Source organism: Bubalus kerabau, chromosome 18, assembly GCF_029407905.1.
Source record: "Bubalus kerabau isolate K-KA32 ecotype Philippines breed swamp buffalo chromosome 18, PCC_UOA_SB_1v2, whole genome shotgun sequence".
NCBI lineage: Eukaryota > Metazoa > Chordata > Mammalia > Artiodactyla > Bovidae > Bubalus > Bubalus kerabau.
The window spans coordinates 5,482,963-5,509,052 of record NC_073641.1 but is presented as its reverse complement, the minus strand read 5'-3'; the positions used below and the strand labels follow the sequence as shown (position 1 = coordinate 5,509,052).

The 26,090-nt window shown below is 45.7% G+C and overlaps 1 pseudogene; it reads left to right on the top strand.

Moving 5' to 3' along the window:
* The first annotated feature begins 2,442 nt into the window (after nt 1–2,442).
* On the top strand, nt 2,443–7,683 carry LOC129633355 (pyruvate dehydrogenase (acetyl-transferring) kinase isozyme 3, mitochondrial-like; annotated as a pseudogene).
* The last annotated feature ends 18,407 nt before the right edge of the window (nt 7,684–26,090 follow it).

The following is a 26,090-nucleotide window of genomic DNA, read 5'->3' as shown; positions in this document are numbered from 1 at the left end:
TTGTGCATCTTTCTCTGCACCTCCCTGATGATTTTATTAGGACAGATTCCTAGAAGGGGAATGGTTCCTGGGTCATAGGGGAGGACTATTTATGCAGCGCCTGGTCTTTATAGCATAGCTTCAGTGTTCATCTTACAATTCATACACTCTTGAAGAAATAAGCAACCATGACTCTGTCCGAGAGACTGCCTAGGATTTTCTACAGATGATAGTTGTTTCACAGCTTGATGACATCACCTCCTTTTTTACACCAAGATTGATGTGGGAAATTCTGTATAAATACTCTGCATCAACAAGGCGTTGTGTCACCAGGCCTCTTAAAGATGGCAGCTTGCTGCAGTACGGCTGGCTTAGCCTGTGTGGGACAGGCGCCCATGATTTATAAGGTCCAAACATGAAGTCTTCAGGAAAGTTGGTGAAGTACTTTATAGGTCACCTGTATTTTTCCTACCATAGATGTTTTGACTCACGGGTTTCCTTTATGTCACTCTGTCCATAGTCTAAGTATTATTAAGATGGAATAAAGAGGTTACTGTAAGAGAAACTGAGTGGCACACAGGAGGGAGTTTGTGATTCTAAATGAGAAAAGAAGGAAATAACAGGTGAGGGAATTAAGTAGGACAAACATTGGCAGCCAGGCAACTGAGTATTCATTGCATGGGGGCCACTGGCCTGGCTTTGTGCTGGGAGCTGTTAGGAAGTTCATTTGTTTGTTCACTCAATACACACTGACCAGTCACCAACTCCATCCAGACCATGTCCTAGACTCTGGGGACCTAAGAGAAAAGACATCATCCCCACTCTAAAGGGGCTTTCAGTCTAGAAAAGGAGAAGCCAAATCAATAATGTAATATCTGCTGGATCTTTTTCTTCTCATTTATTTTTTTTTGTGGTTGATTTTGAGTTTCATGCCACTGTGATCAGAAAAGATGCTTGGAATAATTTCTATACTCTTAGATTGATTGAGACTTGCTTTGTGTCCTAGTATATGGTCTATTCTAGAGCTTGTCCATGTGCACTTGTCTTCTGGAGCTTCTAATCCAGCTTGGGGAAGGTTCCGTGAAGGTTGTGAGCAAAGTTCTTGTAATATTAAAAAATGTATTGGTTAAGTGGCTGAGATGGGCGAAGTTTTCTGAGACAGAGGAACCTGCATTCACCAAAGCACATGATCCTGTCAGCTTATCAGCAAGGATTCAGTGTGTATGTTCCACAGGTCTAGCACTGCCCTAGGAACTGAGGGGGATAAGTTTCATACTCCGTATTTTAGTAGGGAAGGTTGTGAGAGGATCGTCTGCATAAGATTATTAAATGACTTCTGCAGGTAGGGTAAATTCCAAGTGTCTTCCCTAAGTACACAAGGCTTATTTGGGTAGCATTTGCTGTGTGACAAATAACCACAAATTCTCAGTGGTGTACCACAGTAAGCATTTATTGGTCTTGCTCATGCATCTGTGGGTTGGCTGGGATGTAGCAGATGTTGCCTGGGCCCAACTGGGCTTGACTCCAGGCTGTGTGTTGAGTCCCAGGTCTGTTCCATATGTCTCTGCCTTCTTAGATCACCCATTGCTTAGAGCATATTCTTGATATGGTGACAGGCCAGAGTATAAGGGGGGCAGTCCTAATCTTGGAAGCACACGTCTTGCCTTGGCTCTCTTCATGTCCGCTAGCATCCACAGGTCAAAGCAAGTCACATGGCTAAACCCAAAGTGTAGAGACAGGAAAGCATGCTCCGAGGCCCATAGCAGAAGTAGGGTTTATGATACATCCTCTGCAATCTGGCCCCTGTAGACCTCCTCTTCTTATCTCTTCTTCTCTCTGGCACCTCTGCTGTAGCCACCCCAGACCTTTTGAGTCTCCTGGACCTGCCTTGATTTTTCACCCATGGTATCTTTACACATGCTATTCTGTGAGCCTAGAATGCTCTTCTTTGCCTGTCCACCAGGTCAATTCCATCACTTCCTTTCTGAATAAGCAAGGCTTGGCTCTCAGGATCAGGGGTGTTCTTATTTTTCTTTCTTTTCCTCTCCATCCCTATGCGTGGTAAGGATGCTTTGGGGCCTCACTTGGTGCCTGGTTCTCTCTCATGGTTTCTCTCTTTTTCTCCCTCCTGCCATCTTCCCCTCTCTTTCTTCTATTTATTCTCAGTATACATTGATACGGAGAAGGCAATGGCACCCCACTCCAGTACTCTTGCCTGGAAAGATGATTTTATTTTATCTTAAGATTTTTTGATGTGGAAATTTTTTGAGGTTTTCATTGAATTCATTACAATATTGCTTCTGTATATATGTGTGTGTGTGTGTGTGTGTGTGTATCGGGTGCAGGAGGGCCTAGAGGAGCTATCCCACATTGAAGGTCAGGAAGGGCGGTGAGGAGATACTCCTCGTCCAAGGTAAGGGGCAGCGGCTGCACTTTGCTGCAGCAGCTGTGACGAGATACCCCATGCCCAAGGTAAGAGAAACCCAAGTAAGATGGTCGGTGTTGCAAGAGGGCATCAGAGGGCAGACACACTGAAATCATACTCACAAAGAACTAGACAATGTAATCACACTAGGACCACAGCCTTGTCTAACTCAATGAAACTAAGCCATGCCCGTGAGGCAACCCAAGATGGGCGGGTCATGGTGGAGAGATCTGACAGAATGTGGTCCACTGGAGAAGGGAATGGCAAACCACTTCAGTATTCTTGCCTTGAGAACCCCATGAACAGTATGAAAAGGCAAAATGATAGGATACTGAAAGAGGACCTCCCAGGTCAGTAGGTGCCCAATATGCTCCTGGAGATCAGTGGAGAAATAACTCCAGAAAGAATGAAGGGATGGAGCCAAAGCAAAAACAATACCCAGCTGTGGATGTGACTGGTGATAGAAGCAAGGTCCGATGCTGTAAAGAGCAATATTGCATAGGAACCTGGAATGTCAGGTCCATGAATCAAGCCAAATTGGAAGTGGTCAAACAAGAGATGGCAAGAGTGAATGTCGACATTCGAGGAATCAGCGAACTCAAATGGACTGGAATGGGTGAATTTAACTCAGATGACCATTATATCTACTACTGCGGGCAGGAATCCCTCAGAAGAAATGGAGTAGCCATCATGGTTAACAAAGGAGTCTGAAATGCAGTACTTGGATGCAATCTCAAAAACGACAGAATGATCTCTGTTCGTTTCCAAGGCAAACCATGCAATATCACAGTAATCCAAATCTATGCCCTAACCAGTAACGCTGAAGAAGCTGAAGTCGAACGGTTCTATGAAGACCTACAAGACCTTTTAAAACTAATACCCCAAAAAGATGTCCTTTTCATTATAGGGGACTGGAATGCAAAAGTAGGAAGTCAAGAAACACCTGGAGTAACAGGCAAATTTGGCCTTGGAATAGGGAATGAAGCAGGGCAAAGACTAATAGCGTTTTGCCAAGAAAATGCACTGGTCATAACAAACACCGTCTTCCAACACCACAAGAGAAGACTCGACACATGGACATCACCAGATGGTCAACACCGAAATCAGATTGATTATATCTTTGCAGCCAAAGATAGAGAAGCTCTACACAGTCAACAAAAACAAGACCAGGAGCTGACTGTGGCTCAGGTCATGAACTCCTTATTGCCAAATTCAGACTTAAATTGAAGAAAGTAGGGAAAACCACTAGACCATTCAGGTATGACCTAAATCAAATCCCTTATGATTATACAGTGGAAGTGAGCAATAGATTTAAGGGCCTAGATCTGATAGATAGAGTGCCTGATGAACTATGGAATGAGGTTCGTGACATTGTACAGGAGACAAGGATCAAGACCATCCCCATGGAAAAGAAATGCAAAAAAGCAAAATGGCTGTCTGAGGAGGCCTTACAAATAGCTGTGAAAAGAAGAGAAGTGAAAAGCAAAGGAGAAAAGGAAAGATATAAGCATCTGAATGCAGAGTTCCAAAGAATAGCAAGGAGAGATGAGAAAGCCTTCCTCAGCGATCAATGCAAAGAAATAGAGGAAAACAACAGGATGGGAAAGACTAGAGATCTCTTCAAGAAAATTAGAGATACCAAGGGAACATTTCATGCAAAGATGAGCTCGATAAAGGACAAAAATGGTATGGACCTAACAGAAGCAGAAGATATTAAGAAGAGGTGGCAAGAATACACAGAAGAACTGTACAAAAAAGATCTTCATGACCCAGATAATCATGATGGTGTGATCACTGATGTAGAGCCAGACATCCTGGAATGTGAAGTCAAGTGGGCCATAGAAAGCATCACTATGAACAAAGCTAGTGGAGGTGATGGAATTCCAGTTGAGCTATTTCAAATCCTGAAAGATGATGCTGTGAAAGTGCTGCACTCCATATGCCAGCAAATTTGGAAAACTCAGCAGTGGCCACAGGACTGGAAAAGGTCATTTTTCATTCCAATCCCAAAGAAAGGCAATGCCAAAGAATGCTCAAACTACCGCACAATTACACTCATCTCACACGCTAGTAAAGTAATGCTGAAAATTCTCCAAGCCAGGCTTCAGCAATATGTGAACCGTGAACTTCCTGATGTTCAAGCTGGTTTTAGAAAAGGCAAAGGAACCAGAGATCAAATTGCCAACATCTGCTGGATCACGGAAAAAGCAAGAGAGTTCCAGAAAAACATCTATTTCTGCTTTATTGACAATGCCAAAGCCTTTGACTGTGTGGATGACAATCAACTGTGGAAAATTCTGAAAGAGATGGGAATACCAGACCACCTGATCTGCCTCTTGAGAAATCTGTATGCAGGTCAGGAAGCAACAGTTAGAACTGGACTTGGAACAACAGACTAGTTCCAAATAGGAAAAGGAGTATGTCAAGGCTGTATATTGTCACCCTGCTTATTTAACTTCTATGCAGAGTACATCATGAGAAACGCTGGGCTGGAAGAAACACAAGCTGGAATCAAGATTGCCGGGAGAAATATCAATGACCTCAGATATGCAGAGGATAGCACCCTATGGCAGAAAGTGAAGAGGAATTAAAAAGCCTCTTGATGAAAGTGAAAGAGGACAGTGAAAAAGTTGGCTTAAAGCTCAACATTCAGAAAACAAAGATCATGGCATGTGGTCCCACCACTTCATGGGAAATAGATGGGCAAACAGTGGAAACAGTGTCAGACTTTATTTTTTGGGGCTCCAAAATCACTGCAGATGGTGACTGCAGCCATGAAATTAAAAGACACTTAGTCCTTGGAAGGAAAGTTATGACCAACCTAGATAGCATATTCCAAAGCAGAGACATTACTTTGCCAACAAAGGTTCGTCTAGTCAAGGCTATGGTTTTTCCTGTGGTCATGTATGGATGTGAGAATTGGACTGTGAAGAAGGCTGAGCGCCAAAGAATTGATCCTTTTGAACTGTGGTGTTGGAGAAGACTCTTGAGAGTCCCTTGGACTGCAAGGAAATCCAACCAGTCCATCCTAAAGGAGATCAGCCCTAGGATTTCTTTGGAAGGAATGATGCTAAAGCTGAAACTCCAGTACTTTGGCCACCTCATGCAAAGAGTTGACTCATTGGAAAAGACTCTGATGCTGGGAGGGATTGGGGGCAAGAGGAGAAGGGGACGACAGAGGATGAGATGGCTGGATGGCATCACTGACTCGATGGACGTGAGTCTGAGTGAACTGCAGGAGTTGGTGATGGACAGGGAGGCCTGGCGTGCTGCGCAAAGAGTGTTGCAAAGAGTTGGACATGACTGAGCGACCAAACTGAACTGAACTGATATATACATATGTGTATATATATATACATATATATACACATATGTGTATATATACATATGTGTGTGTGTATATATATATATATATATATATATATGTTTTTAGTCCATTAGACATGTGGGGTCTTAGCTCCCTGAGAAGGGATTGAAACCCTCACCTTCTGTATTGGAAGGCAAAGTCTTAACCACTGGACTGCCAGGGAAGTCCCCAGTATGATGGTTTTAATATTAAGATTTGGAGTAGGGCAAGACACCTATCCTGTGGGCCAGGGTGGCTGGGTATGGTTCATCTGGTGACAAGGACAGTTACCTGCCCACCCTCCCACCCACCCCAAAGTTGGCGTTAGGTGGGCTTGTTGGTCTGGGGGTCCTCATCCCTCAGCTGTGGACTCTGAGGCCTTGGGTAGCTCTGTGCAGCCTGGCTGGGTTTCCAGGACAGCCTGGGCCTAGGAATGGTAAGAGGTCCACATCCTGCCGATCAGGAGGTTCCAGGAGATTTCCACTGCTGGTGCTCTGGAGCTAGCATCCCCAAGGGAGAGATAATGTGTGTGAGAAAACTTCATACATGTTCCTACAAAAGGAGCTTCCTGTGCGCCTGGCTAACACAATGAGAGAAGTTAATCTTCTGCTGGAGGACTTGCTTAACCACCCTTCGGTGGAATTGGTTCAGAGCTGGTATATGCAGAGTTTTCTTGAACTTCTAGAATATGAAAATCAGAGCCCTGAAGATCCACAGGTCTTGGATAACTTTCTACAAGTCCTAATTAAAGTCAGAAATAAACACAATGATGTGGCCCCTACAATGGTCCAAGGAGTGATTGAGTACAAGGAGAAGTTTGGGTTTGAGCCATTCATTAGCAGTAACACCCAGTATTTTCTGGACCAATTTAATACCAACCACATCTCTTTCCACGTGCTTATTAACCAGCACACACTTCCATTTGGCAGTGACACCAACCCTGCACATCTGAAACACATTGGGAATATTGATCCCACGTGCAACGTCACTGGCCTTGTGAAAGATGTGTATGAAACTGCCAAAATGCTTTGTGAGCTATATTATCTGGTAGCTCCAGAGCTGGAAGTTGAAGAATTCAGTGCCAAAGCTCCAAACAAATCTAATCAGGTAGTTTATGTGCCCTCACACCTCTTTCTCGTGCTGTTTGAGTTGTTCAAGAACTCAGTGAGAACAACAGTCGAACCATATGAAGAGAGAAAAGAGGGTACCCAGCTGTTAAAACCCTGGTTACTCTGGTAAAGAAGACTTATCCACTAAGATAAGTGACCTAGGTGGTGGGTTCCAGTCCGAAAAATAGATTGCCATTTTCACTGCATGTATTCAACTACTCTGAGACCGAGCTGGAGCTTACCCAAGCCGCCTGGTTGGCTGGATTTGGTTGTGGCTTGCCAATTTCTCATCTGTATGCTAGATATTTCCAAGGAGATCTAAAAGTCTATTCTATGGAAGGCGTGGTTACTGATGCTGTCATTTATCTGAAGGCCCTTTCACGTGAAGCATTTGAGAGACTTCCGGTTTTTAACAAGTCCACGTGGTGCCATTACAAGAGCACAGCTGAGGCTGACGACTGGAGCAATCCCAGCGGGGAGCCCAGGGACGCTTCCAAATACAAGGCGAAACAGGACAAGATGAAGGCTAACAGAACTTTGTAAAGAGCTGAATGCTTCAGTCCTCTCCGTGAAGAAAAGATGGCCTTCTGCAAGTCACCCAGAAAGAGCTCCTTTCCTCCACCAGCTCTGAACGTGGCGCTATAGATGATCCAGTGCTTGAATGCGTATTTTTCTCCATATAAGCTGGACCTTTCCCGCAGAAGTTTCCCGTAGCTACTTCATATCTTCCACTCAAGTAGTGACTTGAGTTATTTTTCATAGTGCATTGCTGCGGTTTGGCACCTGTCGTAAGGGGACACAGAGCCTTATTAGCGCCCACGCCCTCATACTTCCATCTGCTTTATCACAGACTGTCTGCAGTCTCCCCAGATGTCTCACCTCCCTCCCCACTCCAGATACAGCCGATCTCTACTGCTGCTCTCTGTGACCAAATACCATGTTTGTCCCAAACCACCAACTGAGGCCTTGGGGCATCTGGAAGTTGAAGACGTCAGCTGAGCACGTCTTGATGTTCCGGTCCCAGGGCCTGTCCTCTCTTACACATCCCTCCGCACTCTCTGCTTTGGACTCTGGCCTTCTTCCATCTGACCGGTTTCTCATTGTGAGCTGTAGGTACTCTCATATTAGATCTCCCTCTTGGGTGCCTTGATTTAATTTTGAAATTCATTGTATACTTCCATCCTGTTGATTAAAGCATTCCAAAAATTGACAACAACAACAACAAGAAGATTTGGAGTAGAGATCAGTGGCCTTACTTGGAGCTCAGATTTTGTCTAGAGTGCTCTGCCTATAAAAGTCATCTGAGATACTGTTTCTGAAATGCTTCCTTGGTTTCTCTTCTGTTCTTGCTCCTTGGGTTTCCTCAGGGGGAGGGTGGTGATGGTGGTGGTAAAAGGAAGGATCCAGGTATTCCTAGGGTCCCCTATGGTGATACCATCAAACAGTTTCCAATTTACACCCCTCCACCCCACACCAACCTCAGGCCCAGGGGAGGCTGCCCAGAGTGCCTTTCAACAGTTTTTGGTGAATGAATGAGTGAGTGAGAGAATGGCTGGATACATTTTCTTAAGGCCGCTTTCTGCTCATTGTCAGGGCCTTGGTGGAGTCTTCCAGCCCGGCTTCCAAAGGCAGGAGGTTGAAGGAGCAGTGAGAAGACCCAGGCCTGCACAGCTTAGTCAGCTTTTAAAGCTGCTTTCAGCAGCAGTCCCAGAATGCAGTTCCAAGGGGCAGGCATGTTTGTAAGCAGACCCAGCTTTGGAGTAGGAACTTAGCTTTAAGCATCCTATTTGGAGAGTTTGTAGAAAATTACAGAGCTCTGGGGAACCAGCCTGGGGCCACTCATAGTCCACTTAGTGCAAGTGTTGTCTTTAGAGGCCTCTAATTCCCTTTATAAAGAGCTTTTTTAAAAAAAAAAAAATGGAGCCTGGATATAGTTAACATGGGTGTTGAGCAGGTCAAGCATTTCCAGCCATTATGGATAGTAAATAGAGAGAGTCTACAAATGCAACAGTCAACCCAGTGCCCTAATAGGCTGCATTTTTGTTGGTCCAAACTGTGGCTTGTTCTTGTAATTTACTAGAGAAGAAAACTGAGGCTAGGAGAGATAAAGTGATCTCCCCAAGGTTACACAGCTGGGATATGGCAGAGGCAGGCACTGGGTCTTATTTGTGGCATGGGGGCTTCCCTCTTTTTGTGACTCGCAGGCTCAGTAGTTGCCCCAGGGGTTGTGGGATCTTAGTTCCCTAACCAGGGATCGAAGTATTAAAAGGTGGATTCTTAACCACTGGACCACAAGAAAGTTCAAGGAAACTGAACTCTTGAAGGCAGAGGTTGAAGGCTTTGACATCTATGTAGGATGTGGGGCAGGGTCAAAGCCCAAGGTCAAGTCTGCAAATAATAACAGGTATTAGAAACTCATTTTAAGGTGGTGCCAGGGTTATATGTGTGAGCTTAGACTAGAAGAGGGTGATCCAGAGCCTAGCTTGTTCAGCATTCTCCTTCCCTAGGCACTCTCTTCCTGCTGCAATTAAAACACCCTCCTCGACTGCTCCACGGACAAAAGTGCTCTTTGGTAAAAAGTTTGGAAACCAGTGATTCCAGGGAGTTGGGTGACCACAGACTTTTTCAACTAAGACATTAGTCAGTTAAGGAGCCATGTTTACACTGGAGAAAGATGATCTTATCAGATTCACTCGTCTACCATCAGGAGAATGGAGAGCAGCAGACGTGTTGGAAGAATCAGAACTGATGCCTGTCTGGGCTGCTGCTCTTGTGCTGTGCTCAGTCGTGTCCAACTCTTCGTGACCCCATGGACCGTAGCCCACTAGGCTCCTCTGTCCATGGGATTTTCCAGGCAAGAATACTGGAGAGGGTTGCCATTTTCTTCTCCAATGGAATTTCCCAACCCAGGGATCAAACCCACATCTCTTGAGTCTCCTGCATTGGCAAGTGGATTCTTCACCATTACGCCACCTGGAAAGCCCATATCCGGGGTAGGCAAAGCTTTTGGTGGTGTTGGCTTCGCATTGGCTGCTATTGGCTTCCCAGCTTTCACTCCCCTTTTATCTTGTTTTCACCAGGTTTCAACTGGGTGCTGTCCACACGTATCTCTTGTACTTCAGGGGAAAGCAGCCCTAGTCCTCACTCCCAGAGGTGGACCCTGGCTTGTGCTCACAGCTCAATACCCTGGACTTTGTGATTGGCGAGTGTCCCAGGGAAGCATTTGCTGGGGGCTTCTGAGAAGGAAGCTTCTCCCCCACTTTTTTTTCTTTGGTTGTTTGTTTTTTCACAGAGGCTGTCTTGAAGGAGCTCTCTTTTTTCAGTGGACTAGGATGTCCTTGCTACTAGCAGCCACCCTGTGGCCGAGAGGGGAGGAAGCCTTGAGCGGAGGCAGCCTGGGGCAGAAGGCAGAGGGAAGAGACGGAAAGAAACAAACTTCTTGGATTCACCACTGTAAGTTAGTAAGTTTCACTAACTAATTTTGCTGAAACTTATCCTGCCTCTGGACTTCTCAGTTTCAGGGGCCGACATGCTCTCTTAATTCATTAGTTTTGTATTACTTGGGAATGAGCTGTTCCTAAGTGATTTAGAGAGCTACTGCTTCCACTGTGTTATTCTCCTTGGAAGCATTTCCAGACCATCTTGCAGATGCAGCCTCTGAGTTATACCCCTGCACTAGGCTCAGGGGGACAACATATGGGGGAGGTCATGGATCCCTGCTTGGCTGCCAAGGGCCAGCCTCTCCATCCTTCCTCTGTCACACTCTCCTGCCATGGTCCATATATCAGACTCCTACAGCAAGCACAGATGATGGCAAAATCTCAGAAACTGGGGTGGGAGAAGACACCTTCTCACATTTTTCTTTTGAATAAAATATTATCTTGGTTTCTCTTCTTGAGACCTCTTTACCCATTCTGGATGAGGTCAGCCATAAGACAGAAGCCTCAGGGGCTGTAAGAATTAAATATTCAACTGAAGCTCTGCGTGGTCCTCGCCAACTCTGACAAGCTCTGATCCTATGAAAGCTGATCCAGTTATGGTTAAGGGACTCCAAGACAGTCCGCTGAGTTCCAGGCACCTCATGGCTGTACTCTCCTCTGATCCATCAGAGAAGTCAATTAGTATTCCTGCTTTACAGATGTGGGAACCGAGGCTCTTATAGCTTAAGACCACACAGAGACAGAGCTAGGATTTGAATTTGGCTCCTTCTGACACCAAATCCTCTGTACTTTCCATTATACCACCTGGTGTTCCCTTGCTTTGGGCCATTTTACTCCATAAGGACGGTTACCCTACTTTGGAAAAGGTCGGCTGAACTGACACACTGCTGCCCAATGGGAATTTTTTTTTCTTTTCTTTTCATGAACTCACTCAGTTCAGCCAAGGGTGCTTCAAGAGACCAATTTTCAGCCTCTGTCCCCACTGAAACCTGGAAGCACGTGGACCAGTGCCACTAGCCTTGCTGGATGGTTTTGGAAGTGGCAGAGCTCTGTGGGAGGCAGCCTGTGTACAACAGGGGGATGTTTGTTGTTTCAGTGACCGCCGAGCAGAACGCGTGGAGAGGGCGTGGAGCGCTTGGGGGCCGAGCACCCTGAGAGGATAGGGCGTGTGCACACCACACAGCAGCTTCAAAAATATCCACCATTCAGGGGAAAACCCCAACCTGCCTTCATGAACTCTCATGATCCCTGAGGAAACCCTCTGTCCTGCAAGACAGTCTGGATTTTTATTGAGTGTTCCCTGTGTTTTCAGGAGGGCATTTTGAAGAGCGTAGGTAACTAAAAGAATCTGGAGAAGGAGAGGTGGCCTTATTTTGACCTTGAACTTGAGCATGCTCTGCATTTCATAGAGTCACCTGGGATGCTGTTTCTCAAATGATTCCTCTGTTTCTCATCCGCTTCTGCTCCTTGCGTTCCCTCTGGGGGAGGATGGTGGTGGTAGTAAAGGCAGGATCCAAGCATTTTGGAGCCCAGGTCGGGACACCATCAGAAATTCCCAATTCACCCCATCTCAACCTCAGGCCCAGCCAGGTCACCCAGAGTAGTTGTCAACAAGTTTTTGGTGGACGAATGAATAAATAAATGAATGAGTGGAAGGCTGGTTGCATTTCCTTGGTGCATCTTTCTGCTCACTGTAAGGGGCTCAGGTGAGCTTAGCAGCCGTTCTTTATTTTGGATGGGATGATCCCTTATGTAGTGTATCTATTCTTGCCTGCTTTAAGCCGCAAAACTCAAAGTTCAATGATGTAGAGGATCTCTGAATTTTTGCAAGTTTTCTTTCCCACACTCTGGAGCTTAAGGGTCATGTCAAGGCCTCCAACATACGTATCACTTCTTGCTCATCCAGTTTGACTAACACGATGTCACTGATATAATGATATCTGCCATGTTTGTCGTTGATAAGCGGGATGCTCTGTAGAGTGTCCAGGTCCCTTTGGACTGTTTTATGAAAAAGGATGAGAGAGTTAATATGTCCCTAGAGTAAGACTGTAAATTTCTACTGTTGACTGTTCCATGGGAATGCAGTCTGTTTTTGGTACTCTTTCTTGACAGGGAGAGAAGAGAATACATTTACCAGAGCCGGGTTGTATACTATGAATCAGAACTGTGTTAGTCTTCTCTAGCAGGGATACCACACCTGGGCCAGCAACAATGGTAGCTACTTCTTGATTGAGTTTGGTCCACTGTCATCCTCTAGAATCTATCTGGTTTCTGCAGGAGTGGGGTCAGATTGGTAAATTAAATGGAAGTATTTTAGGGACCACCATGCCTGCTCTTTTAGGTCATTAAGGGTGTCTTCTGAAAGACTCTGCTTGAGATATAATATTGTTTGTGATTTAATATCTTGGCAAAGGGATGGGGGCAATTTTAGCGGATTTCTTCTCTAGGATGACTCCACACATTAGGGAACCAAAATTCCACTTAACACTTGAGGACCAGGAAGATGACCACCAGGTGGGTTCACTGTAGACCTGACCTGGACCGGGCCTCCTCTGGTGACCTGGCTCCCTTCTGCCCCCCACTGTCACTGGGGACTATGATGTGGCTGCAACTCCGATCTGGTGTCTCATGGTCTTCGGAATGTCTGGATATTTTACTGAGTTAATGGTTACAGTTCCCTTTGGGGAATGGTTGGGGAATTCATTACTTCTGTGCTTGCTGCCATGTGCCTGGGTCCTTCCTCCTGAGGATGAGGACTCTCCTTTAGTTGACAGCTTTCAGGTCTGAATACTGGGCAGTAGCTTGTGACTTTTTATTGATGTAGCTTCCCTTGGTTTCCTGATCAATCCTCCTTAATTTCTTTTAAGTATATAGTCTGAGAAACATCCTTTTAGGGATCCATCTGTTTTGCCCCTGGGGCACTGTACTCTATTTCCCATCTTCCTGAGATCTCTGGAGGCCGGCCCCTGTGGCTGCCACCCCACCCTGCTACTCATTACTATGTTGCTCCAACCTGGCTTCTGTGGGTTTAGCACCACAACCTGGCCTTGATTACTTCGTGAACCACTTGCTCTCACGGAGCCCTGCAACAGTGTCTCCCATCAGCCCTGGCCCTGGGGAGAACGCCACCCTGGACTTCAGTGATACTGTGCTCCCTGTCACCAGTACATTATTTCTTGCATCGGTAGATGCATCCTCTAGGCTCACCTGCAGAAGAGATTGGACAACGTATCCAGCCCATGTTTCCAAGTCCTTTGATCCCCTTTCCCGTCATCTACGATGGCAGCCCTAGCGTTTCTACTTTGCTAAGAGTCAGACATTCTAAAAGCAGCTGAGCAGCACGTTTAGTGCTTTCTTCTGGGTCCTTGCCAGGGTGTCAGATCCAGTGTACGAAGGGCGTGTGACCATACTGATAAACTCTCCCCTTTTCAACTATATCCTGTCCCCTTTATCCAGTGTGTGATCCCTTCTTGCCCATGTTGGGTCCTTCAGAATACAGTCCCTTTCTACCCTTAGTAGGCACCTGTAGAGAGGGAAGCAGGACTGGATGGATGAAAAGATGAACTTTGATGCATGTGCAAAAGAGGATTCAGCTGATCCCTCTGGGGACTCTGAAGCTGAGATGGCCCTTCAGAGGCATCCTGAATTGAGGCATGGGTGTTGGGGCCTTGGCAACCCTGCATCTACCAACCATTTAATGTGGGCTTCTGTGCAGAGGGGGTGTAACTGGATGAGACAGTCTCCTTTAGCTGAATGTGGTAAAGAAAAACATTATTCTGAAATTTTTTATAAGGCAAAGAAGACTTTCAAGACTATTGCAATAGGAAAGAGATCAGGCTTAGGTCTGAATATAAGGACAAATGAGGGTTTATAGCCCAGGAGAAGGTAAGGAGGTTAGTGGATGGGAAGTGACTGAGAGGAGACATCAAGGGTAAGAAGATTCTTGCTAAACTGGCCTAGAAGGATTCTTACTAAAGCAGGCCAAAGACTTATATACACCAAAGTGAAGGATGAAGAACTTGAGCAGATATCAAGGGTGATCAGATATTGAGTGCTGGGTTGGGGGGCAGATTCTTGCTAACTGATTTAGCAGAATTGTTGCTGAGACTAGACTCAGCATGGATGTACATGGAGGCCCAAAGCCTAGGTCTAGTCTAGAGGGGGGTTTAGGGGAGCTAATTAAAGTTTGGTCAAAAATAGTCTTTGTCAAGGGAAACTCCCAGGGTGGGTCTCAGTTGTGAGCCATCAGCAAGCATAGGAGTGAGTGCCTTAGCATTGCAGATAGCATCAGATCTACCAATGTCTGATGCTGAGGTTCTCCTTACCTGTTGAATGATTGTCAAGAAATATGCAGGGAGGCTGACCTGTTTTGAGGACAAGTGTCATTTTCTGGGCTTCACTTTTCCCTAATAAGTGCTACCTGAGTAGATCCAAGCAGAGGACTATTAGGCTGAAGGGAGAGGAAATGGGGTTATTGGAATGATTGGAGCCAGACTAGAAACTTATTTACTTAAGCCAACTTCCTTTTACACGACTTGGGCTGTTCAAGTTAATGAATAAATTGGGTTGATTGATGTCTGAGCCTCTCCCCTGACTGGGCAGCCAGCATAATTGACCATCTGGAACAGGTCATGCCAGTGGAGGGTGTCTCTTGCCAAGTGCTCTGATGCAAAGAGCCAGAGGGGACAGATACATCTGGGAGAGGGCTGAGGGTCAGGTAGAAGGGTACAAGCAGATCCCAAAGGGTCATTAAAGCAAATGGAACCTAATTTTTCTCTGGGGTTTTCCAGTTTCATGGTGCAAATGCATTCAACTTTTATAGACTTTTATTACAATCACATAGTGTAGGACATTGGGCTCCTCAATGTCTCCCTGTTTATTTCTGGGAATCCCCTGGGGTGTCTTGTGTGAACCCACAAGCAGTTCTTTTAGATGATTCTTTTGTTCCTTTAGTAATATTTGTTGTCCCAAAATCCTATCGAGCAAGTGCATGGCCGGCATCAGTGCCACTGATGACCTCTGTGAGATCAAGATGTTTGAATGATGACCTAATGTCTTGTGAGCTCCCATAGCCAAAGACCTTCAAGGGGCCAATCCAGTCAATGTTCCTTGGGGGTTCACTCTGTGTTTGGGCCAGGATGAGTTCCAGGCAGAGTGGGGAGGGTGTGTTCTGAGAAAAAAGGTTTCTTACTGTTTTGAGAGGGCCATAGGGAGCCAGGCTCTCTTCTTCTCCCAGCAAACCTTGTGAGGCTATGATAGCTTTGCCTGCTGCTGACAGTCTTCTCATAGACACAGGAGAGCCAGCCTGGGGATGAAGTTGACACTGTGGATGGTGGATGGAAAGACTGAAAGACCCCAAGTCCTTGATGATATGTTGAGTCACTGAATCAATTGAACTTGAAATACCTACCCCACACCCTCCACAACACTTGCTCTTATTTGTTCTTGTTATTCAGTTGTTGAGTCCAAGTCTTTGTGACCTTATGGACTGTGGCTCGCCAGGCTCCTCTGTCCTTCACTATCTCCTGGATTTGCTCAAACTCACATCCATTGAGTTGGTGATGCTATCTAACCATCTCATTTTTTTTCTTTTTTTTAATATATATATATTTTTTTTAAATTTTATTTTATTTTTAAACTTTACATAATTGTATTAGTTTTGCCAAATATCAAAATGAATCTGCCACAGGTATACATGTGTTCCCCATCCTGAACCCTCCTCCCTCCTCCCTCCCCATTCCATCCCTCTGGGTCATCCCAGTGCACCAGCCCCAAGCATCCAGTATTGTGCATTGAACCTGACCTGGCAACTCGTTTCATACATGATATTTTACATGTTTCAATGCCATTCTCCCAAATCTTCCCACCCTCTCCCTCTCTCACAGAGTCCATAAGACTATTCTATACATCAGTGTCTCTTTTGCTGTCTCGTACACAGGGTTATTGTTACCATCTTTCTAAATTCCATATATATGCGTTAGTATACTGTATTGGTGTTTTTCTTTCTGGCTTACTTCACTCTGTATAATAGGCTCCAGTTTCATCCACCTCATTAGAACTGATTCAAATGTATTCTTTTTAATGAGTAATACTCCATTGTGTATCATCTCCTTCTCCTTCTGCTTTAATCTTTCCCAGCATCATGGTCTTTTCCAGTGAGTTTGTTCTTCGCATCAGGTGGCCAAAGTATTGGAGCCATCTCAGGTTCAGCATCAGTCCTTCCAGTGAATACTCAGAGTTGATTTCCTTTAGAATCGACTGGTTGGATCACCTTGCAGTCCCAGAGACTCTCAAGAGTCTTCTCCAGCACCACAATTCTAAAGCATCAATTCTTCGGTGCTCAGCCTTCTTTATGGTCCAACTCACATCCATACATGACTACTGGAAAAACCACAGCCTTGACTGTAGAGACCTTGGTTGGCAAAGTGATGTCTCTGCTTTTTGGTACACTGTCTAGGTTTGTCATAACTTACCTTCCAAGGAGAAAGCTCTTATATGAAATGATAAAATGACTATCTCAAGCTGATTTGAATTGGGTTTTCTTTTATTTGCTCTCTGAAGCATTTGACATATACACCTAGCTCTTTTTGGCTTCTGTCTTTAGCTTCTCTCTTGAAAGGAAACAGATGCAAACCCCTGAGCCTTGATTCTTTGCTGTTTACAAAAACCTCCTCTCTCTTTCAGCTATACACACCCAGTTGACCGTGTGGTCACACTAGCACACTCAGTCCCAGCTCAGTCTCCCAACTGGGGCTCCCCAAATAAGGAGAACCTGGGGCAGAAACTGGAAGCCAGATGTGGCCCCAGTGACTGGAAAGTCCAGGAGGGTGGAGAACGGGTATTCAAAACAAAACATTCCAGAATCAGACCTTGGGTTTCAAATCCCAACTTCGCCACTGTGAGACCAGGGGAAAAGTCATTTTATTTCTCTGTGCCTCAATTTTAAATTGAGTTCTCTTTAAATTTGGTGAGGATTATGTAGGATAATGTATACAAAGTGCTTAGAACAGGGCTTGGTATATGGTCAGTGCTTAATACACCTTACCCATCGTTGGCCATTCTAATGGGTAAGCTGGTGTGATCTGGGTGTGCAGCAAGCAAGGAAGGTATATAATATGCCCCGGGCAGCTGGAATAAGTATCTGGGTTGAGTCTGCTTAAAAGGCCAGAGAAGGAATGGACAGTTGGGTTCCTCTTTGGTCAAATTCTTTGCTGGCTTCATCTTACTTCACGCATGGAATCCAAACAGCTCAGTGGTGGTGATGGGTGGGGCAGGAGGGGAGGGTAAGTTGTTGGTTGGCATTTCTAAGAATATACCCCTTCATTCTTCTGTGTGAGGAATTATTCTGGATTTGAGTGTTCCGAGGGCTTGAGAAGGTGGCTCACCACAGCTTTAAATTTTTTCCTTTCATCTTCACTGGCCCCTGTTGCATCTTTATTGGGTTTATAAATTCTTTTTTCCCATTTCTTTTAAAAATCACTGTTTATTTGTAGAGCCACTAGTTCTAAAACTTGTGTAATATCTTAAATGTCATTTTTGCCCTGGTCTGCTCATAATGCATGAGCTAGTGCCTCTTACATAATGAACTTTGAGAGTAATGATTCCCAGCAAGCATTAGCATGGGCAGTCCTTACATAACGTGGAAAGTGTACAACTCCCATCATCAAGCTGATCTAGTCTTTTACAGTTGAAAAGGTAGGGGCCACTGATAGATCTTGCCAATAAGACTGATTAATTTGAATTAGTTCAATTAATTAATTCAGGCTGAGTCTGCCAAGGGCCTTAAGGTGACCTGATACAACCAAGTCTGCTTGTCAGTGTGGTGAATTAACGAGCCAGATTCAGTTCTCAACTGGGTCATCTCACTGAGACGACCATCTTTGTTTATTTTCTCTTTCCATCGTATTGGCCAATGGAGTTGGGTTAATTGGCCTGTTGTTTTGGCATCGGGTACAGACACAGTTACAGTCAAATCATGGGCCAATTCAGTGGGGAAAACATCTGTCAAGCTTGTTGTTCCTCTAGCTGATCTGGAAGCCCCATGGAGACACAACTGTAGTGAAGATCAGTTGAGAAATGTACGCCCAAGGAATGGTGGTTAGATGCACTGTTTCCCTTTTTAGACGCTGTGTCGTGTTTGTGGCCTGACACCCACTCTTCCTGCATGACGCCTCAATTTTGCTAATCCATTCCGGATGACTGACTGGTTGGTTACATGGTTGATAGGAGAGGCCTTGCTGAGGGTTGGGAAGTGCTCTAGAATCAGAGGGATGTTGGCTTGTACCTTGGCTCCTCTGCTCATTACTTGTGTGACCTTTGCCCGCCGATTTCCCTTTCTGAGCCTCAGTTGCCTCATCTGTAACAAGGGAGCAATACCTGCCCTGGAGGTCGTTGTCACGAGGTGTGAGGACCACCTAACCCTCCTGGGTTGTCCATGAATGAAGGAGTTCCTGAGATGTAGGGCTTTTAGTTTTTGTATTACAAAATGTTTTTTGGCTGTGCTGGGTCTTTGTTGCATTGTGGGGGCTTTCTCTAGTTGCTGTGAGCAGGAGCTACTTGTTGCTGCCGTGTGTGCGCTTCTTACTGCAGGAATGTCTCTTGTTGCGGAGCTTGGGCTCTAGGCACGCGGGCTTCAGTAGTTGTGGCTCCTGGGCTCTGGCGGATGGGCTCAGTGGCTGTGGCCCATAGCCTTAGTTGCCCTGTGGCATGTGGGATCTTCCTGGATCAAACCCATGTTCCCTGCACTGGCAGGCAAATTCTTAACTGTTGGATCACTAGGGAACTACCAGGACTTTCAGTTTTAAACCTGGGACATTCTTGGCAAAACCATGAGCTGGTCACCTAGGTGGTGAGGACTAAATGGGACAGGGCCTACAGGTATTTAAGACATGTGGAAAATATTTCCTGAAGGTTGAATATATTTTTTTCTGTTGAGTTTTTGACCAAGTACCTGTTGACTGGGGCTAGTAAAAAAGAGGTGTTCCTTTCTGCAAGACACCATGAGTTCCCCTAGCATAGGACAGGCCACTCTCCTCTCCCACATGTGGCACTTTCCCCCCAATTCTTCATCAATCAGTCAGTCAAACAAACAGTCACTCAAAGAAGGGTCCGACTGCTCCTCGTGGTCCAGAGCTCACTGGCCTTAAAGCCGGAGGCTGCACTCCATGTCTTGCCCCGTTACCGGTTAGTTGCGTGTGCTGGACAGCAGTACTTTCCTTCCGTGAGCCTGTTTCTTCAAAGGGAGAGCACACACGATACAGCTGCCTCCCAGGGCTCTCATGAGCCTTCTATGAAATCATGCGCGTGCGAAGGGCTTTTTGAGCTGCAAGTTGTCGTTCAGATATGAGGGGTTTTGCGAGGACCCTAACTCGGCAGCATTCACTTAGCCTCAGGAAAGAAGGAGCAACAGAGTCTTGGATTTGGCACTTCAGGCCCCAAATTCAACAGTTTGCCACACTTCCACTGGGTACCCTCAGGGCACTGGGCCCAAGCTGCATGATGAATGAACTAGTTTTGCCCTCAGGGAGCTCAAGTTCTATAAATCGGTAAGTTCAAGGTCATGTGTTGAACTAAGAGAGGAGCTGGGTCTGGGCTTTGCAGGAAACCCAAGGAGATGGAACTCTGTTCTGGGTACAACAGAGCCCCTGAAGAGAGAGGCTGACAGCCTGGCCTGAGAGGGCAGAGAAGGACCAGATGACGGAGCTCAGGAGTGAAGGAAGTGGGTTCCAGGCAGAGGGAAGAGCTTGAGCCAATGTGGGGGTAAGGAGCTGCAGAGCATGTGCAGGGAACTCTAAGCATTTCTGTGTCATGGGATGTCACTTCTGAAATAAGAGCATGATAGAAAGGAAGGGGGATGGGACCAGCCCAGGTAGACGCTCCTGCTCAGTGTTACTCTGGACTCTTTGTTGTAAGAGGCAAGAAAGAGGGTTTGTTGAAGGATTCTGGGGACTTGAGGGCAGAGGTAAAGGAAAACCAGACTTGACAATTCCTGGTCTCTTTCTCTCATGCTCTCCCTACCTCAGTTACATGCTTCCCCACCACAGGAGGCCAACATAACAAGGAACATGGTCATCAGCAGCCCAGAGTCACATCCTTCCAAGTCTTTCCCCCAAATCCAAGACTCTTCCCTCCCACTTCCAGTAGAAAAATCCCAGGAGAGGGCTCTGACTGACTGTGCTCCGGCCACGTGCTGTTCTCTGGACTGGTCACTGCAGCCAAGCCCCCAGGACATTGGGACTGGATGTGTAGTTGTATGCTCATCCTTAATGTTCACTCTGCTGCAGATGGAAACAGGACAAAGAGATGTTGAGCAAGCAATGGTAAAAAATGCAATTCATCTCCATTATTTGCAGATTTCATATTTGCAAATTTACTTACTCAAAATTTATTTGCAACCTCAAAATTAATACTCACAGCGCTTCTGTGGCATTTATGGACATGTAGAGAGCAATGAAAAATGTGAGTCGTCCACTGGTCACATTCATGGCTGAGAACTAATAAGGCAGCCCTCTGCCTTGTGGTTTCAGCTCTCACACTATAAATAAGTATTCTTTCTTTGGTCTATTTAGTGCCATGTTAGTCCCATTTTGAGGGCTTCCCTGGTGGCTCAGATGGTAAAGAAACAGCCTGCAATGCAGGAGACCCAGGTTCGATCCCTGGGTCAGGAAGATCCCCTGGAAAAGGGACTGGCTGCCCACTCCAGTATTCATGCCTGGAGAATTCCACAGACAGAGGAGCCTGGTGGGCTACACTCCGTAGGGTCCCAAAGAGTTGGATATGAGTAAATGATTTTGACTTCACTTTTTTGGGGGGACTCCAAAATCACTGCAGATGGTGACTGCAGCCAAGAAATTAAAAGACACCTGCTCCTTGGAAGAAAAGCTATGACCAACCTAGACAGCATATTGAAAAGCAGAGACATTAGTCTAGTCAAAGCTATGGTTTTTCCAGTAATCATGTATGGATGTGACAGTTGGACCATAAAGAAAGCTGACTGCCAAGTATTGATGTTTTTGAACTGTGGTGTTGGAGAAGACTCTCAAGAGTCCCTTGGACTGCAAGGAGATCAAACCAGTCAATCCTAAAGGAGATCAGTCCTGAATATTCATTGGAAGGACTGATGTTGAAGCTGAAACTCCAATACTTTGGCTACCTGATGCGAAGAACTGACTCATTGGAAAAGACCCTGATGCTGGGAAAGGCTGAAGGCAGGAGGAGAAGGGGACAACAGAGGATAAGATGGTTGGATGGCATCACCAACTCAATGGACAAGAGTTTGAGCAAGCTCCAGGAGTTGGTGATGGACAGGGAGGTCTGGTGTGCTGCAATCTGTGGGTCACAAAGAGTCAGACACGACTGAGCGACTTTGACTTTACTTTCACTTGTCCCATTTTTGACGGCGATTTTTCTATTTCAAACGGCCCCCAAGCATTGTCCTGTAGTGCCATTTACTTTTCCTAGCTCCAGAAGGGTGATCACATCCTGTGTCTTATGTAGAAGATATTTGCATTGGAAAAGCTTATTGAGGCATGAGTTATGGTCCTGTGGTTCAATGTTAATGATGAATCAGCAATATATGTTAAATATATATTACAGTTAAAGAGAAAAACATACAACAAGGTTATTTATTTATTGGTTAACAACAGCGATGACGACAACAAAAAGCTCGTAAAACTTTAAATTTGTATTTCCTGTAAGAGCAATGGTTCTGTGTTAACTAATCGACTCTTAGTGGTGAGTATAGAACAGGACTTCTGTGGATAACAAGAATGGACTGCACCCATACAGGAGTTTAATCTTTATTCTGGAAGCAATAGGGAGCCATTGAAGGTTTTAGATAAGAGAGAGACAGATATGATTTTTTGAAAGAATCTCTCTGGCTACTCGGTGGAGACTGATTAGAGGAACCAAGACTGAAGGCAGGAAGAATAGTTAGAAGGTGGTTATAGACTCTAAGTGAGAGATGATGCGGCCCAACCCAGGAGATGATATGGAGGATTCGAGAAAGCGATGGATTTGAGAGTGGTATTTAATGGGCCAGTTTAGCAAGAATGAGAACTCACTGATGTTGGGGGCAAGGAAGGAGAACCCCAAACATCACAGTGCTTTTAAAATGCCTACATCTGATTTTTTTAAAATTGAAAGCTCTCTCTCATTTGTCTGAACCACGTGTTTCCTTCTCTGAGAGGTGGTGGGGACTTTCAGCATCGTGGGGGGAGCTGAGCAGCTGTATGGCCGCTGTTTGGGGACAGGCACACGTTCCCCCAGCGCCCTCTCTGTAAATTGCACGCAGGCCCAGCTGTGTTTTCTCTGCCTCCTTACATCATCACCAGTCATAAAAGCCCTACCGGGGGAATTGTGCTGACGATCTGGGCTGGGATGTGTGAGACAAAGGAGACCAGGGGGCTGATTTCAGAGTTTGCAAAGTTCAGATTCCTGCTGGTTGGGAGAGGAGGCAGGTTGGGGCTGACACACTCTGTGTTTGACAGTCATCTACGGTTGCTCTCCAGGTCAGTAATTTCCTGGCTTTAAGCAAGTCTGACTGTTTAGTTCAACCTTGGTCTCCTCACACAGCTGGTGTGCCCTGGCAAGGTGCCCCGGCTGGGGTGAAGCACCTCTCTGCCCCTCCCCATGTGCCTTCAAAAACCTCAAGGTCCCTACTCCCAGCTGCCAGATGACCTGCACCCCCAGCCTTCGGAGTCCTGTTCAGCGCCGTCCTCCGACTTTGCTCTCTGCTCTTGGCCTTCTGGGTGACCTGATGGAGTATTTCACCCGAGGCACACTGCAATCCTGTGTCTACATATCTTGGGTCTCTCCCTGCAGAGTAAAGAGCTCTCTGATGAGTATGACCCAGTTCTGCTCCGTTCAGACATGGGGTGCTTGTGTGGTCCTACTCTGCCGGTGGCAGCATTAATCCACATCCTTAATTTAAGGGGAAATGTTCATCTGTTGAATTGGATCCCATCATGTATTCGTTTAGAACATATACATGTAAGAAGAAACTTCACAATGTGTCCAATCTCAACAGTAACTCATATTTTAGTCACTGTGGGCCATTTCCTGTGCTAAGTGCTTTCACTTGATTTCTCTATCCTAATCCCCACCACCACTTTATCAGATGACTTCCGTTCTCATCTCCATTTTATGGCTAAGAAAATGAGGCACAGAGAGGTCAGGGGAGGTGTCGTAAGTCCTATTGCTCAGGAATGGCTGAGTCAGGGTGTCAGTCCAGGCTAGTGGATCTTAGCGCTTTTATCCTCACTGCGCCGTTAGATACATTCTCATTGCTGATGGACAGTTTCCCCGGCCCTTCCCCTTGTGTGCTTCTCAAGTGCTTCAGTGTTTGACCCAGTCGGGGTGCAAGAACATCCAGTAATTCCCCGGGCCCATTGCACACTTGGAGTTATAGGTTCTTTAGTCTTTGGGGTTTAGGAACTCAGTGGGAGTGCTGTCTCACTGCTGCTGCTGCTACTGCTGCTAAGTCACTTCAGTCGTGTCCGACTCTGTGTGACCCCATGGACTGCAGCCTACCAGGCTTCTCCATCCATGGGATTTTCCAGGCAAAAGTACTGGAATGGGGTGCCATTGCCTTCTCCAACTCACTTCTCCCAACACACAATTTTTTTTTAACTGAAATATATTGGGTTTACAATGTTGTGTTAGTTTCAGGTGTGCAGCAAAGTGATTCAGTTATACGTGCATATGTGTGTGCTTGTGTGTGCCTAGTTGCTCAGTCGTGTCGGACTCTCTGAACCCATGGGCTGTAACCACCAGGCTCCTCTGTGCATGGGATTCTTCAGGCAAGAGTACTGGAGTGGGTTGCCATTTCCTTCTCCAGGGGATCTTCCCAACCCAGGGATTGAACTCAGGTCTCTGGCATTGCATGTGGATTATTTACCTTCTGAACCACCAGGGAAGCTGGATACCGACATATATATCTATTTTTTTCTAGATTCTTTTCTCTTAGAGGTTATCATCAAATATTGAGTATAGTTCCCTGTGCTGTACAGTAAGTCCTATCTATTTTATATATGGTAGTGTATACATGTACTTTTTAAAATTAACTTTTATCGGAGAGTTGTTGCTTTACAATGTTGTTTTCATTGCTGCTGTACAGCAAAGTGAATCAGCCGTGTATCTCTTTTGAAATTTCCATCCCATTTTAAGTCACTGTATTTTTTAAAATTAATTTTTATTGGAGTACAGTCGCTTTATACTTTTTGTATTATTTTATTAAGGACGTTCTCTTTACACGAGTGTTACATGACTCCACTCTCATTGTAAACATTTCAAGCATATTCTGAAGAGACTATGAAAGCCCCCCTCTCGTCTCTTTTATCCCCCACCAATGCCTTCCCCAGGGGTGCTCACTGTTAATAGTTCACTATCCTTTTTCCTGGTCCACCTCCTGTGCCTTCTCATGTACATACCTTTGCTCCCTGCACAAAACCCTTTTAAATAAGTGGGCTCATCTTATCTCTGTTGTTCTACAACTCTATTTTTCTCACTAGGTAGGTGTACCTTAGAGGTCTTTCCACAAGAATCTCTGTCATTCTCCCTGATTCACTGGAATGGCTATATAGTATTCCACTTTGGATTTACCATAATTTAAATTAACCCACTTGACCAAACACTTTCTAAGCAATGCTGATCATTTGAAAAAGTCAATTATTCATAGTTACTGGGTAGTAAAAAAATGTATAAAAAAGTCTCTGTGGGGAGAGGATTGTCAAGGGCAGAATGTTAGTTAGGGGTTAGGGAAAGCCAGGAGGTGTGGGGTGTCCTGTCTCCTTCGCCCCCTCCCCGCCAGCAGGCTTTGACTCAGAGCATCGCCTGTCTGCATCAGTCCTTCATTCAGCTCCCCAGCAGGCGTGGGCTCTGCTCTCTTCTCTAATTTCAGCATTTCCCTCTGAGTGAGGACACACCCCGACTCCATCTGGGCCGTGACCACGTATCCCCAGCGTTTCTCCCCCCAGCACCCAGCAGAGGTTCGGAGACAGGTTGCCTGGGTGCCAGGACTCTCTTGGCAACACCAAGCATGGCAGGACAGAGCTGGTTAAAACCTCTCCTCAGAGGCGCCAGAAAAGTCAGTCTGCAGCAACTCAGATTCCATGCAGGCATCTCACCCAGTTTTACTCAGTGAAACCCAAACACCCACTTTTGTTGAGACTCTGACGAGCCCTGGAAACCACCGAGGGCCTGGCTCGCCTCGGCACACGTCTGAAATATGTCAGGCAGGTGTTTCCAAAGAACTTATGCTACAGGAAAATAGATCCTGATGTAATCTGCCTAATTTGGCTTTTGCCTGACTTTCAAGAGAAACTGGCTATTTGTAATGGAAACAGTTCTCGGGCCACTTCAGACAGGGCTTTGTAATGTGAGCTGGTAAAACCCTGCAGGTGCTACAGGGGCCCCTGTTTTCATTTTACATCTCAAGTTTGTTTACTTTAATGTGTTTCTCTGGGAGGACAGAGAAAAAAAGGGGACCTGAGAGGGGTTTAACAAGTCATTTTTCATTTCAAAAAAAGGAATGGTTTTGTATTAAGAAAATTAGCATCAAGAAGGCCCCGGGGAGTCCTGCAGGCGACAGGAAGTGCACATGGCCTAGGGGATATGTTTCCTGAGACTAATTCCCCAAAGGCGGGTGTTCAGGAGCCGGCATACCTGGGGCCCTTGGCAGAGGCATCAATTAGAAAGTGGGAAGCAGTGTTTTCCTTGCTAATTCTTGGCTACCGGGTAGGGGTTACTGAAAGCTCCCTTTTCCCCCCACTTGGAGTTAGGCAGTTTTGAAA